The 15,561-nt window shown below is 47.2% G+C and overlaps 1 protein-coding gene across 1 annotated transcript in view; it reads left to right on the top strand.

The window, feature by feature from the left end:
* The window catches only part of LOC122802388 (serine/threonine-protein kinase 24), a 1,288,879-nt gene that overhangs the window by 1,108,738 nt on the left and 164,580 nt on the right, over positions 1–15,561 (top strand). The gene's annotated exons all lie outside the window — the stretch shown is intronic.

Here is a 15,561-nt window from a genome sequence, read left to right as displayed (position 1 = left end):
ACAGCAAAACGAAAGGTTTTACAGTTATGCGAATATCTAGGCATCACAATCAACCTTGACAGATCTTTACTGGAACCCACACAAAATCTAACCTTTATATAAGAGTGTTTTTAGACACAAAAACCTCCATTGCCTCACTTCCCTCTGTCTCAGTCTATCCAGACTCAGGTCCATACTCTGCTACAAAGAAACAGAGCTTCTGCATGACTAGTTCTTCAAGCATTAGGGTCAGTGGCAGCTGCCATAACTCTTGATGTGAAGTTGTTAAATCTCGCCGTTTATTCTCACTGATGGGTTCGGAGCCGATCCTCGACTCCGACACGGCCGATAGCAAAGCTCAAGGTTTGCCAGTAGCTCGAGACCAAGCCCCTTATCCCACAATGCACTGCTGGAATTACCTCAGATCTAGTTTGCCGCAGCAAGAGAGATCTCTGTAATCCAGTCAGCTCGGACCATTTTTTGATAAATCGCAAGTTTATAAAACTTTCTTCTACTTCTTTTTGAGAGATTATTCTTATTTAGTGTGTGTGCGTGTGTTTCTTGTTAAAATAATATAGTTTTAAGTAAGTTAAATTGTAGAGATAGTGCCCTGTGTTGGCTTAGTTTTTCTTAGTGTTGGGCCCTTTCTTAGCCCTATTTAGTTTAACAATTTATACTTGTTATTAGTATTTCTTTAGTGTGGGCCTAGTTAGCCCTGTATTTTACCTATACAGGTTAATTTTGTGGTGTGTCTGTTTATAACATGTCGGATGAGAGAGAAAAGTCTCACCCCAAATCAGGGTTTAAGAAATGTCCAGATTGTGGACAGAAAATGTCCATCACAGACAGACATGTCCAATGTGTTTACTGTCTGTGGGCTAAACACCTCCAAGACTCTTGCAGTATTTGCCACTCTTTTTCATCTACGGTTTTCTTAGAGAGAAGAAGGGCGTTGGGTAGCCAGGAAGGTGCCAGCACTTCTTCAAAATCTTCAGATTTTAAACTAACCCAAGAAGGCAAAAAAATCAGAGGGTACAGGGTCATCGGTTTCACAGTCCTCGGAACCGAGTGCCCCTTTGGTTCAGAGCCAACTCCCCAGTCTTGGAGCCGGTCCCTGAGGTTCCCTCATCTTCTCTGCTCCAGTCAGCACCTTCGGTGCGTTCCTCGAAGTCTTCGGTCAGCCTCTCTGATATGGATATGGTTCGGCTAGTGCAGAAGTTCTGCCGGCACCAGGACTTGCTAAATTGTCGTCGGCCCCAACCATTTCGTCAGAGCCGAAGACCATTGAACCGGACTTGACTACTCCTCCTCCGAGCCGTACTGGATTCTCTGAGCCAAAGGAGCCCGAACCAATAGCTGTCGAACCTATGGAACCGACACCCACACTGGTGTTATCGGTTCCATGTACTCGGACATCCTCAGCTCCGACCGAGGACGCTAGGAGCTGACACTTTCCTGTTGGGTCTGGGGAGGATAGTCGGACAGATTTGTCAGTGCCGACTCTTCCTCTCGGGGCTTCGGCTCGGATGAGCTCTGCTCCTACCTCGAGCTTGGAGCCCATGGTTTTGGTGCGGGAGAATCGTACGGTCCCTCCAGATCCGTCTGCCCCTTCTTGTCGGAGCCATGGTGCTTTCGATGCCATGAGGAGAGTCCTGTCTCCGAAGACATCATCGGCATCAGTTCGGGCTTCCTTCTCCCCTGAAGCCCCTGTGTTCGCTTCTACGTCTACCGGTCCCCCTAAGCATAAGAGACCCTGAGCCTCAAGTAGCCCCACAGGGCGTCCCCTGCTCTTCCGAGACCTCCCCAGATCTCCCCACTGAGGAGGTACCCAGGAAGAGACTGTGCAAGAGGAGGCACTTAGAGTCTTTGACATCCGACACTGACTTGGATGAATCAGAAGGGTCCCCTCGATCCCCCTCTGATGATATCTCCTTTGCGGAGATATTAGAGATCCTTAGTCAGGGGGGCGATTGGCAGTCCAAAACCCCTACTGAGGATGAGTCAGTGCTCTTGAAAGCTTTTGGGTCTCGACCTTCCACTTCTTGGGTGTCTCCACCTTAGGACGAGCTCATGGAGCTGATCTCTCGTAAGTGATGGGAGTCACCGGAGACCATGGAACCTGTCCCTCGGAAGCCGAATAAGTTCATCTCTGCCCCAATGGACAAAGCCTTTTTGAAGTGCCTGTTGATGCCATGGTGGTAACAGCAGCCACCAAAAAGGAAGTGTCTGAAACATCCGCATTTATCCATCCTCCTAACAGAGATTCTAGGATCATGGATAGATATGGGAAATGCATGTTTAGTTCAGCGACTTTTTCTCTGCGATCGCTGAACTATTTAACCCATTTTACGAGATTACAAAGAGATCTCCTGAAAGAGCTAGGAGATACTCTCCAGGGTACGGTAGCTGCAGGGGTTGCCGATAAAGTCAACACACAGCTCGCTACCCTAAACTCGGTTGTGAACTCATCCATGCGCCTCATATCTTATGCAGCTGATGGTTAGAGTAGATCCGCTAGTTCAGGCATTGCTCTACGGAGACAAGCTTGGATGCGTCTCTGTTCCTTTGCGGAGCCCTTTAAGTCTTCCTTTGTCAACACCCCATTTGATGGCTCATCACTGTTGGGCCTAGAGTAAAGGTAACTTTAACCAGGTGTGAGCAGGAAGGCAAGACCCTATCTGCCGTTGGAGTCCATTTTTCTACCCCTACTCGGCCCTATCCCAAGGGTCCTAGGGGCGGGAAAATGTGGTTCCAAAAAGCACAGGGAGCCTTTCATAGACGCACGTGGAGAAAACCTCCTGTAGAGGCAGAGGAGGGGGTTATAACGGAAGACGCCACCCGCATGGCAGAGGGGGTCCGCAGCAACAGGGTGACAGAGGCCAGTTCTCTGGTTAGCCCTACCAGCGCTCCTGAAAGGAGGCCCGGCTGTCCTGCTCTGGAAACAGTCGGGGGTCGCTTGTCTTTGTACCCAGAAGCCTGGCTAAACATAACATCAGATAACATGGGTACAAAGCATCATTTCCAGAGGATATTTCATACCATTCTTTTCCCCTCCTACTCCTGTAAACAGAATCCCAGATGTTCCACCCAGTCTCAGGGAACAAGCAATCGTAGAGGTCCAAAAATTGTTAGAAAAAAAGTCATCCAACCAGTCCCAGCAGACCAAGTTGGATTCAGAACTTGCTCAAGATTCTTTTTGGTACCAAAGAAAACAGGGGACTGGAGGCCTATCTTGGACCTCAGCAGACTCAACCAATTTGTAAAGAAAGAGAATGGTCACCCTTCAGTCCATTCTTCCCTTTCTAAGGAAAGGCAATTGGATGTGCTCAATAGATCTCAAGGACTTGTACTATCCCATAAAGATGAACAGACGCTCCAGGGGTTACCTGCGTTTCCGGCTGGGGGGCAGTCATTACCAGTTTCAAGCCCTGCCCTTTGGTCTCACTACAGCCCCCAGGGTGTTCACCAAATGCATGACAGTGGTCACGGCTCACCTGAGGCGTCCAGGATTCCAGGTGTTTCCATACCTAGACGATTGGCTCCTCACTGCTAGCATCAAGCATCAATTGACTCAGGCAACACAATATACTCTGACACTCTGCCATCAATTAGGCATTACAATCAACTTCAAAAAGTCTGCCTTATTGCCATCACAGCATACCATTTTTATAGGAACAGAGTTAGATACCTCAACCACCACTCTACGTCTTCCAATCGAAAGAGTCTCACTTCTTCACCAACATGTCATCTCACTGGTGTCAAAGAACAAATCTACAGCAGCAGAGGTCTTGAAGGTGCTAGGTTTGATGGCGGCAGCAATCCTGGCTGTACCACTCGCAAGGATGCATATGCGAATCCTTCAATGGCTCCTTTTCGCTCAGTGGTCTTACCAATAGCTACCGATGCACCACATGATTCTTATCACAGATTCTTGCAAGAGAGACCTTTGGTGGTGGTTGACGTCTCTTCATGTTAGTCGGAAGACCCTTTGTCGCCCCCCCCCCCCCAGTAGCCACTGTCACCACGGATGCTTCCCTGATAGGGTGGGCTGGGGGGCATTTTCAGGGAAAGACTGCCCAAGGCACATGGAAGGATCAAGAGGTCACATCTGCATATCAGTGTTCTGGAGTTGAAAGCGTTTCTTCTGACGTTGCAGTACTTTCAGGACTCTCTTCCTCTAGGGACAATTGCAATTCAGATGGACAACATGTCAGTGGTCTGGTACCTGAACAAACAAGGCAGAACCAAGTCTTACCCCCTTTGTCGAGAAGCCCTCAGAGTATGGCAATGGGCTGTGTCATCCCACCGTTTTCTGATAGCAACGCACATCCCGGGGAAATCCAACGTGATAGCGGACAAGCTAAGCAAGGCAATACTGTTGCCTCACGAGTGGTCTCTCAACCAACAAGTTGCGGATGTGATTTTCCGCAAATGGGGCCAGCCTTGCTGCAACCTCTTTGCCAGTCACATCAATACCAAATGCGGAAGCTACTTTGCCATAATACCACCTCCAGGACATTCCCCGAGAGACGCACTCGTACACGATTGGCCTCCGAGTCTCCTATATGCATTCCCACCTTTTCCATTGATACCCAAAGTTTTACAGAAAGCAAAGTCGCTGGGAAGGACAGTTATCCTCATAGCCCCCTACTGGCCTCAACAGATTTGGTTCCTCTTCCTTCACCATCATCTACTGGAGGATCCATGGATTCTGGACCAAGTTCCGGACCTTCTGACACACCCGTCAGGGGACCTCCATCCTTCACTGCAGTCTCTAAAACTGACTGCTTGGCTAATCCACTTCCCCTAATTGCCAGGCTTCATTCGCTCTCGGATGATACAAAACAAATCCTTTTGTCTTCTCACAAGCCATCCACCAGGAAACTATACCGCAGTAAGTGGAACAGGTTCTCAATTTGGCCAATATACAGAAAATAGGCCCTTTCCGAGCTCCTGTATCATCCATTTTAGAATTTTTGACACAGATTTTTAAAGAAGGAGCAGCAGCTGCCACAGTTCGAGTCCAGTTAGCTGCCATATCATATTTCCACCTTGGATTCGATGGGTTGAATGTTATGGGCCATACCTTATCTAAGGCTTTTCTTAAAGGTGCTTTTCACATGAGACCCCCTGTCAAAATCCATTATTTTCCCTGGAATTTGAATTTTATGCTGTCTCAAATTATTCCCCCCCCCCCCTTCGAACCAGCATCTTCTTTTGATCTCAAATATTTGTCCTGGAAGACTATATTTCTAGTAGCCATTACTTCTGCCCGCAGAGTGTCAAAACTTCAAGCATTATCTGTCAGGCCTCCTTACATGATTTTTCATGCTGATAGAGTATCTCTCAGAACAAGCCCCTCCTTTTTGCCTAAAGTCTGTTCTGAATCCAATATCAATCAGGTCATTGAGTTGCCAGTCTTTTTTCCCAACCACTCTAACAAATTGGAATACATGCTGCACAAACTCGATGTACATGGACAGCTCAGATTTTATCTTGACAGAACTAAGGATATTAGAAAATCAGATCAACTTTTCATATCCTTTTCGGAGGCCAGAAAAGGTAATCCAGTGGCTAAAACAACCCTATCTAAATGGTTATCCGATTGTATATCCTTTGATGTTAAGTTGTCTATCTCGCCTTCATTCTTGCTGGATGGGTTCGGAGCCGACCTCGGCTCCGACTCGGCCACTCTAAAGCTCGAGAGTTGGTTCCACCGGCTCGAGGCCCCCCTTATATCCCACAATGCTAGGCGTGAATTACCTCAGATCTCGTTTGCCGCTACAGCGATCGAGGTGTTGTTTTTCTACCGGCTCAGGTCAGTTTGTTAAATCAGTCTTTTTGAACTAGTTTAAATCCCCTTTCTTAACTTATTTTCACATATTTCCCTTAGTTTAGTGGAATTTATCCCCTTCTTCTATTATTCCGTTTTTCTCCCTCAAGAACTTATAAGTTCTTCCCTTAGGCCTTCGGGCCCTGTTATCCCTAAGTGGAGTGTTTGTGTTTTGATAGGGATATTTAAATACCTAAACTAACTAATTTTTATTAGTTTAATTTAGTCTATCTTTCTTATAGTGTAATCGGTGTGGGTGTGTTCTGTGTGGTGGTTACACTTTCGGTTCCTTGATAATGTCCAAGGATTCAAAGGTCTCAGGCTTCAAGAAGTGTGACTCGTGCTGTCAGAAAATGTCTCTGACAGACGGTCACACTTCTTGTGTGTACTGCCTGGGACCTTTACACCTGCAGGACTCTTGTGCTGTATGCCATGGCTTCAGCCCCAGAGTCCTGCAGGAAAGAAAGAACAAACTCATCCTAAGGGGTTTGCTCAAGCCTGAAGGTTCCCTAACTGCTCCATCGGGGAAACCTTCCAAGGCTTCTAAGACCTCGACTCCAGTTTCTGAGTCGAGGCCTAAGGCTTCGAAGCCTACTGCTACATCGGCTCCGGCTGGAGCCGATGAGTCTTTGACTACAGTTTCTGTGGTTCCCTCGGCTCCGGCCGGAGCCGAGGTATTGGAGATTCCTGGGTCGGCTCCGATCAGACCATCGGAGCCGACATCTAGAAAGAGGTCGAGGTCACCATCCCTTGGCTCCGTTCATTTGGCTCCAGCGTCTCCCTTGCTGTCTGAACGGAGCCACAGATCTCACTCCTCCAGGTCATCGAGGCTCTCGGATCATGACCTCCAGAGGGTAGTGAGTCGACTTCTAAAGTCCGAGGCACTGGCCCAAATGCTTCAGAGCCCGACTCATCAGTCGATGCCTCAACTTATTCCTCTAAATATTCCTCCTCCGACTCCTTTGAGCTCGGGCAGGCGTCCGGAACCGAGACTGTGGTAGCGTCGAGCCGATACATTTGTCTTCGGCTCCGTCGGCTCCGATTTCTTCTTTTGAAGAATCTCGGCGCCGGACTTCCCTCGTCGGCTCCGAGGGGGTGAGTGGCATCGGATCCTTGTCTGACCCCGCTCTCCCTCTCGGTGCTTCGGCGCTGGTGAGTTGGGCTCCGACATCGGCTTCGGAGCCATCTCTGTCGGTGCCGAGGGAAGTTCTTAGCTTCTCGGAGCGGGGACCTCTGGCTCTGCCTGACAGGGGTGCGTTCGAGGTCATGCGGAGTGTGTTGGAACCTTGTTCAACTCCACAGTCAGCTCCGTCCGCCCCTCCCTCTTCGGTGCCTCAGGTTATGTCTACTCACTCCCTCATCCCAGACCGCAGAGAGCTAGCTCCTCAAGAATCCCCTGTGGGGATCTCATCCTCTTCCGAGGCCTCCCCTGAATTGGCAGGGGAGCCCCCTAGGAAGAAAAAGTGTAAGAGGAAGCACATAGACTCACCTGAGTCTGTCACCTCTGACACAGATTTAGAGGATTCCGAGGGTTCCCCCCGTTCCCCTTCTGAAGATGTCTCCTTCGCGGACATTCTAGAGATCCTGAAACAGAGGGGAAATTGGCCAGCCCTTAACCCTTCGGAGGATGAATCTGTGTATCTTGAGGCGTTGGCTCTCGCCCTTCCACCTCCTGGGTGTCCCCCTTTGATCCCTCATGCAGGTGGTGGCAAAAGCCTGGACGGCTCCTGACTCAGTGGACCCTACCCCCAGGAGACCTTCTAAATTTATAACAGCACCAACTGACAAACAATTTCTGACCAAAGGTGTTACTGTGGATGCTATGGTGGTAGCTGCTGCCACCAAGAAGGAACTTGCTGATCCTTCAGTGCCTGTCCATCCCCCTAATAAAGAATCTAGGTCTATGGACAGGTATGGGAAGCGGATGTTTTCGTCAGCGACCTTTGCAATGCGTTCGCTGAACTACCTATGCCATTTCACCCGTCTCCAGAGAGACTTGATCAAGGAAGTGAGTGAGATGTTGAAGGACCCTACAGCTGCAGATTTTCAGGACAAAATGAACACCCAGCTGACTACCCTGAATTCGATAGCTAACTCCTCCATGCGCCTCCTTTCATATGCGGCTGATGGAGCGAGTAGAGCCGCAGGGACAGGTGTCGCCTTACACTGGCATGCCTGGATGCGACTATGCAATTTTGCGGAACCCTTTAAAACGTCTTTCACTAATTCCCCGTTTGATGGATCATCTCTCTTTGGTCCTCAAGTGAAAGAAACTTTGACTAGGTGCGAGACGGATGGCAAAACTCTATCTGCCGTCGGAGTCCGTTTTTCTACTCCTTCTAGACCTTACCCCAAAGGCCAGAAAAGTGGGAAAATGTGGTTCCGCAAACAATCTCAAGGGAATTTGCCTGACGCACAGAGTCGGTTCCCCTCCAGAGGCAGAGGAGGGAACAATAATGGTAGACGTCGCCCCAGAGGCAGAGGGGTTCCGCAGAACCAGGGCAATCGAGAAACCTTTTCCGATAAGCCCTTTCAGCATCCCTGAGGTGTTGCCCGACTGTCCACCTTCGGAGGCAGTCGGGGGAAGATTGTCACTGTACCCAGAAGCCTGGCTATCCCTAACTCAAGACAAGTGGGTACAGTCCATCATTTCGAAGGCTATTCCATTCCCTTCGCTCGCATTCCAAACCAATCAAAAATCCCTTCCAGAGGTTCCACCGCTCAAAGGGATCTTGCAGCTTTGGAAATTTCAAAGCTGCTTGCAAAAGAGCAATTCAGCCAGTTCCAGCAGACCAGCAAGGATCCGGAATCTACTCCAGGTTCTTTTTAGTTCCAAAGAAAACAGGGGACTGGAGACCAATTTTGGATCTCAGTATCTTGAACAAGTCGGTCAAGAAAACAAGATTTCGGATGGTCACGCTACAGTCCATCCTTCCCCTATTGGGAAAGGGAAACTGGATGTGCTCTATAGACCTTCAGGATGCGTACTATCACATAAAAATGAACAGACGCTCCAGAAGATTCCTCCGCTTCAGGCTGGGAACCAGTCATTTTCAATTCAGGGCCCTGCCCTTTGGTCTCACCACTGCCCCCCGGGTGTTTACCAAATGTATGGCAGTGGTAGCTTCTCACCTGAGACGTCAAGGATTCCAGGTGTTTCCATATTTGGGCGACTGGCTCCTCACAGCTCCCACCAAGCATCTCCTTCTAATGGCCAGGGACTACACCTTTCGCATTTGTCAAAACTTAGGCATTTCAATAAATTGCGAAAAGTCTGTTTTGTCACCTTGTCGTACTATTACCTTCATAGGCGCAAATCTAGACACAGTCAACATGTCTGCGAGACTAACAGATCAGAGAATAACAGACATACACAAACTGGTCTCGCTCCTCTTCAGCAGCAACAGAGTCAAAGCCAGGTTAGTTTTGAAAGTATTGGGGATTATGGCGGCTGCCATACCTCTGCTTCCATTAGCCAGATTCCACATGAGAATCCTTCAATGGATGCTCTTCACACAATGGTCATACCAGCAACTTCCGATGTCCCACACCATTATGATTACGCAAACATGCAGGGATCAGCTTCTGTGGTGGATGTCTTCCCCTCAGCTCTTCTTGGGAAGACCCTTTGTTCCTTCCTCCGGTTGCTACTCTGACAACGGACGCCTCCCTGATCGGGTGGGGGCATTATCAGGGCAGAACTGTCCAGGGCACATGGCAACCAGGCTAATGCCACTTGCACATAAATGTTCTAGAGATGAGAGCAGTGCTTTTAGCGTTGCAAGCCCTTCAAGACTCTCTTCCCTTGGGAACGATAGCAATCCAGACGGACAATATGTCTGTAGTGTGGTGTATCAACAAACAAGGCGGAACCAGGTCCTACCCCCTGTGTCGAGAAGCACTCAGACTGTGGCAATGGGCGATTTCTTCTCAGCGTTTTCTGATAGCAACGCACATCCCCGGGAAGTCCAATCAAATCGCGGACAAGTTGAGCAGAGCTATCCTTATGCCTCACGAGTGGTCTCTGAAAGACTCTGTTGTGAGAGAAATTTTTCTCAAGTGGGGTCAGCCTTGCTGCGACCTTTTTGCTACTCCCCAAAACAGCAAGTGCAGAGATTATTTCACCCTATTCCCTTTACCAGGCCAGCCCAGCAGAGACGCTCTAGTCCAAGTTTGGCCCCGGGGACTTCTGTATGCATTTCCTCCCTTCCCACTAATCTCTCAAGTGATACAGAAAGCTATCACTCAGAAGGCCTCGTTGATCCTCATTGCTCCTTACTGGCCTCGACAGGTTTGGTTCCCCTTTCTACATCAATTTCTGTTGGAGCGACCTTGGCATCTGGACCTAGTTCCAGATCTTTTGATCCATCAGTCGGGTCAGTTTCATCGCTCCCTTCCCTCTCTGAACCTCACTACTTGGTTCCTCCAATTCCAACCTTAGCCAGGCTTCCTCAAATATCTCACTCTGTTCGAGATATTTTGATAGCTTCCCATAAATCTTCCACTCGAAAGATTTATATGAGTAAGTGGAAACGTTTAGCCCATTGGGCTCAAGGAAGGGACATAGATCCTTTCACTGCTTCCATCCAAATGGTCCTTGATTTTCTAGCTGAACTCTTCCATGCAGGTTCATCTCCTTCTACTCTTAAAGTTCAATTGGCAGCTATTTCTAACTTTCATGTGGGCATTTCAGTCTGCCATAATGTCCCACAAGCTTTGCAAAGCCTTTTTGAAGGGAGTTTTTCTACTCAGACCTCCTATAAGAAATCCTCCTCCTCCTTGGGACCTAAATTTAGTTCTTAGTTCTTTGATTCTTCCCCCTTTCGAACCTGCAGCCTCCTGTTCTTTAAAATTGCTATCATGGAAGACTCTTCCTGGTAGCTATTACTTCAGCTAGAAGAGTTTCAGAACTTCATGCACTCAGCTGTCGACCTCCTTATCTGTTGTTCCATAAGGACAGGGTATCTTCTGAACCAACCCGTCCTTTTTACCTAAGATAGCCTCGGCGTCTAACCTAAATCAAAGCATTGACCTCCCTGTGTTTTTTCCAGAATATTCTAATAGGTCTGAACAAAAATTGCATTGGCTAGATGTTCATCGTCAGTTAAGGTACTATTTGGATAGAACCAAACAATTCAGAAAATCTGACCAGCTGTTTGTCTCTTATGCAGAAGGCAGAAAAGGACTTTCAGTTTCAAAGGTATCATTATCCAGATGGCTAACATCTCTGATTTCCCTTGTTTATGAAATTAGACACCAAAAGCTGCCTAACAAACCTAAAGCCCATTCCACCAGAGCTTTGGCTACTTCTATAGCCTTCCAAGACAGACTGCCTATTGACACCATTTGTGCAGCGGCTACTTGGGCTACTCCTCACACTTTCATTTCTCATTATAAGTTGGATTTAGCTTCTAGGCATAGAGCTAACTTTGGTTCCACTGTTCTCAAGAGTCTGTTCCGTTAGGCCACCCGGGACAAGGTGCTAGGGACACGGTCCCATCCAGCAAGAATGAAGGCGAGATAGACAACTTAACATATAGAAGTTATGTTCTTACCATAACGTTCCATGTTAGTTGTCTTCTTCTCGCCTTCTTTTTTGCATCCCACCCTCCTTCCCCCTGGCCTGGACAGACCTAGAGGAGTTTGATTGTGACCTCTCTTTCTACCACCTCTTTGCGATAGGTATATGCTCTGCTGTGCATATTTTCCTAGATCAGGCTTAGGTCACCCTTTCTCTTTCCCTTTGTTTATAGAGGTGGACACTTTTCCAGTTTTTCCTGGTTGTATTATTAGCTGGGCCTAGCTCACAAACGAGATCTGAGGTAATTCACGCCTAGCATTGTGGGATATAAGGGGGGCCTCGAGCCGGTGGAACCAACTCTCGAGCTTTAGAGTGGCCGAGTCGGAGCCGAGGTCGGCTCCGAACCCATCCAGCAAGAAAGAAGGCGAGAAGAAGACAACTAACATGGAACGTTATGGTAAGAACATAACTTCTATTTTATGCGAATGCAAGCATGCCATTGACACATAAACCTAAGGCTCATTCTACCAGAGCCATTTCTACGTCTTCTGCCTTTCAAGCTAAATTGCCCCTTGACAATATTTGTACTGCAGCCACTTGGTCTAAGCCTCATACCTTTATCACACATTGCAAAGTAGGTAAGGCTTCCAGGGACAGGTCTTCCTTTGGTTCCACGGTACTGAAAAACGTACTCCCATGAGCCACTCAAGATTGAGGATGCTAGGGACGCTACCCATCAGTGAGAATAAACGGCGAGATTTAACAACTTCACATAAAGAAGTTATGTACTTACCATAACGTTCCATGTGCATTGTTTATCTCACCTTTATTCTCACGTCCCTCCCTCCTTCCCCCTCCTGGCTTACAGTTGACTTAGAGGCTGGTACCATCCTGGTTATTCAATACTTCTTCTTCCCCTTTGGGAAGTGCTTCCTTGTAGAAAAAGAAATAAATAAAAGGGTATATATACTCGCAGCAAACAAGATCTGAGGTAATTCCAGCAGTGCATTGTGAGATAAGGGGCTTGGTCTCCAGCTACTGGCAAACCTTGAGCTTTGCTATTGGCTGTGTCGGAGCCGAAGATTGGCTCCGAAACCCATCAATGAGAATAAAGCCGAGATAAACAATTCACATGCAACGTTATGGTAAGTACATAACTTCTTTTTTTCTTTTCATGGTGTTTTGTTATAAACTCCCATGATATCATAAAGTTGAAGTTGAGAAAAAAAAATGTCTTCTAGTGGCTAAGTAAGTACCACCCAATTGGATTACTAAATGTTGTTTTTATGTTTTATTTTTTGGGGGGAGGGGGTCTGCTTTTAAAAAATGCTGTTGTCAAAGACTTTTCCATCAGGAGGATAGCTTCTGCTTGCCTTGCTTACATCAAAAGTATTTCCATTACCAGTGCTTGTACTTGAGGTCAAGTTGGTCATCAGTTGACATAATTATAGCTTGGGCTGGGATCTGGGCTTCCCTTGATGTCATGGTATTTAAAGATTTGACTTACTGAGCTTTTGACCTACAGAACTTTTGTGGATGTTCTTCATGTTTCACTGTTGCAGTCATTACATTTGGGTAATCCTGCTGGCAGGTTGCCCTCAGTTGGCCTGAATTCCAAAGTCTTTGGTCCTGCGTCAGTTGCTGTCACCCCTTTCCTGACATCAGGTCGTCAAGGGCATAAAAGAAGCAGCCGACGCCATTTTCTTCAGTCTTTCTTGCCGTGCAGTGCCCGAAGCAGAAGCAGTTCGCAAGTGCCGGTCGGCCTGCTCCTGAGATTTTCATGTTCAAGTTTCATACCCAAAGTCGTCAATAAAGCTAAGTACCCCGTTGTGGAAACTTTTTTCTTGCTCCAGACCAATGTCAGAAAAAGTTAATTGTATTTCTTGTGGAAAGCAAATATCTCATAAGGATTTTCATTCTTACTGTATTCCTTGCCTAGCCCCTGATCCTAACGTTTCTGCTTGTCGGTTTTGTGCTAGATTTAACCAACACACTATTAAGCGTCTGTTTGATTTTGCTTTAAACTATTTTGGACACCAGTTTAGTTATCCAGAAATGTCGTCGGATAGCCATCTGACTACTGGAGTTTGCAAAAAATGCAAAGAAAAGGAGAGAGATGAACAACCGAGGTCCAAAACCGACGACGAAGCTTCTCCTAAGTCAGTTGCCGGTTCTCAGTGAGGCTCTTTCGCAGCCCCTGATGCCCGCTACTTTAGAATCGCAGGCCACTACCGACTCCCACGTGGAGTCGGCTATGCCGCTGGAAACTCAAGGTATTGGAGCCTCGGACACTATTCCTTCAGATGGGTCCAGAGCCGCTGAGCAGGCACCGGCTTCTGAGGGTGTATTCAGACCTAAACATATTTACATTAAACCGACTTCAGCTTCAAAGGCAAAGACTAAAGCACCTTATAAAGCAAAGAAACAAACTCAAGAGCCACAGGGACAGGCCTCTATGCCCAAAAGACAGATGCTCAAAATGGCCGAAGACTTGATTACCTTGATCAGGGGTTCCCATCCCCCTCCAGATAAGAGGCCTAGGCAAGAGACTGACTATGAATCTTCAGATCATGTTTCTATTTCTTCTGATTCCTCTTCTGATCAGGAATATTCTCTTCCCCCTTATGAGGATTCTGATGCTGAAGAATCTGTACCTTCAGCTTCTCCTCCAGAGGACTATTCTTTTGGGGAAACCTTGCATACCAAGAGGGAGCATTTCCACTGGGAGAGCCAAGACTTTTCAGAATCTAAAAATAGGCTCAGGGATTTCCTTTTACTACCTCAACACAGGCCTCTAGCCATTCCACCTGTGCTAGACATTGTAGATGATGTGTTTTCTGAGTCTAGTCTGACCCCTGACTGTTTACCTCCAGCTCCTGTTAAGCCTGACAAATATTACAGATTTCCTGACATTCATAAATTCCTTTTTAAAAACCCTGCTGCAGACCCAGAAACTATTTTACAGGGTCCCAAAGGAGTTAAGGCTTCTGCTGCAAAAAACCCTACCCCCTCTGACAGGGATTCTAGGGCACTGGATAGATGGGGAAAAAAGGTTTACACATCTGCTACCTTGGCTATAAGGGCCTTAAACTGGCAGTTTCATATGCTCAAATATCAGCAATATGTCATGGCATTGCCTAAACAGAAAATGTTGTTAAACTCTGAATGTGCAGAAAACAAGGGAATGCAGGATTTATTGCATGCAGCTAAACAAGTTGGAAAGCATACTTTGCAATGTGGTTTTGATTCTTTGGAGGCCTCCTGCAGGGCCGCAGTTACGGTTTCAGTAATTAGAAGGCATGCTTGGTTAAAGGAACAAAATCTGCCTGATCATGTTAAAGTTAAATTATTAGATGCACCTTTACAGCATGATACTTTGGTGTTAAGGCAGAAGAGGTGTTAAAGAAAATGGAGGACAAAGCTAAATCTATGCAAACTGTCAAAGATTTTTTTACAAGTACACCCACCTAGGTTTAGTAGACACTGGCCTACAAAGAATTGGTCCTTTCCTGTGTCAGACCTCAAAGGGACAGATCCAGATGTCCTAAAGGCAGATCCCAGGCGCAAGGTTCATACATGTCAAAGCAATGGGGTGCTTCTACCTCCAAAGTTGGAGAAGACAAATCACAGCCATACAGGAAACAGTTCCAATGACTTCCCCCTGCCGGCACCAAGCACTTATGTCCTGGCAGCACCTTTAGGGGGAACATTAGCACTTTTTTCACAAAATTGGCACATTATAACCCAGGACAAGTGGGTTCTAAATATAGTGTCACAAGGCTACAAGTTGCATTTCCATACCCTGCCAAAGGCAAACGGCTGGCCAGATCTCCCAAAAAATCAATGGGCAGAGGCGGAAAAACAAGTCTCATCCCCTCATGGACATGGGGGCCATTCAACAAGTACCAGAGCAAGAGCAGGGACAAGGATTTTACTCAAGACTGTTCTTGGTACCCAGAAAGGACAAGGCCTGGAGACCGATACTGGACCTATCTATTTTTAACACATTCCTGGATATACCAACATTCAAAATGTTGACTTTGCAGCAGCTTCCTGCCCATGCTGGACAAGAAGGCATGGCTTGTGACTTTAGACCTAAAAGAGGCATACCTGCATGTCCCAATCAGACAATCGTGCCAAAGATACCTCAGATTCAAGGCAGGCTCAATGCATTACCAATTCTCTGCACTGCCCTTTGGCTTATCTACTGCGCCCAGGGTCTTTACAA

Source organism: Protopterus annectens, chromosome 5.part0 (genome assembly GCF_019279795.1).
Source record: "Protopterus annectens isolate FY-2018-M chromosome 5.part0, PAN1.0, whole genome shotgun sequence".
Taxonomy (NCBI): Eukaryota; Metazoa; Chordata; order Ceratodontiformes; family Protopteridae; genus Protopterus; species Protopterus annectens.
This window is presented reverse-complemented; position numbering and strand designations above follow the sequence as displayed.